Source organism: Condylura cristata, unplaced genomic scaffold (genome assembly GCF_000260355.1).
Source record: "Condylura cristata isolate star-nosed mole 26May11 unplaced genomic scaffold, ConCri1.0 scaffold00025, whole genome shotgun sequence".
Taxonomy (NCBI): Eukaryota; Metazoa; Chordata; class Mammalia; order Eulipotyphla; family Talpidae; genus Condylura; species Condylura cristata.
The window spans coordinates 725,116-725,966 of NW_004567126.1; positions in this window are offsets into that span (position 1 = coordinate 725,116).

Sequence of the window (851 nt, forward strand, 5' to 3'; positions counted from 1 at the left end):
GTGAATCCTCTCACTCCTGGCATCTCTGGCCTGCACCCCAGGTCTTGTATGCATAAATAAATCTTTTTAAAAAATCAACCATTGGTCTTAAAATTCCTATTACTGTTTTGTTAATTTGTAACTCCATATTTTTCCTACAATGCATTAAAAGTTTTGTGTATGTCTTGAGACTCGGTGCATAAAGATGCTATTTTGTTACATCAACTGAAAAGTGTGCTTAGAGCAATAAAGAAGCAGAATGTTTTTGTTGTTGAGTTAATCTGGAATAAATAAAATGAAACTGTTATGACTTTAAGATGTTAAATGTAATCTCCCTGGCAACTATGAACCAGCTACAGAACATACCCCAAAAGGAAATGATAAAAAAAATTAGACATTTCACTATAAAAATTAACTAAACACCAAAGAAGACAGTATTACAGAAAATGATGGACAGGAAAGCTATAAAGTTTATAGAAAACAAGTAGCAATGTAACAGAATAAGTCCCTTCATATCAAGCAGTCTTCAAAAGGAGGGAAATGCTGACACACATTGTAACATTGATGGACCATGGAGATATCATGCTGTGAAAGAAGCCAGACAAAGAGACAAAGACTGTATGATTACACTTACCTGAGGTCCCAAGACATGTCAGATTGATAGAGACAGGAAGTAGCATTGTGGGTGCTATATAGGAAGGAGTTGGGGCTCCATGGAAATTCTGCACTTACCATTTCTGTAATATTTCTGTAAACCTAACACTACTTTAAAAAATGAAGCAGGCCCTAAACATGGAGCTTCCCTATGACCCAGCAATCCCACTCCTAGGTATCTACCCAAAAGACACAAAAACACTGATTGAAAAAGATAC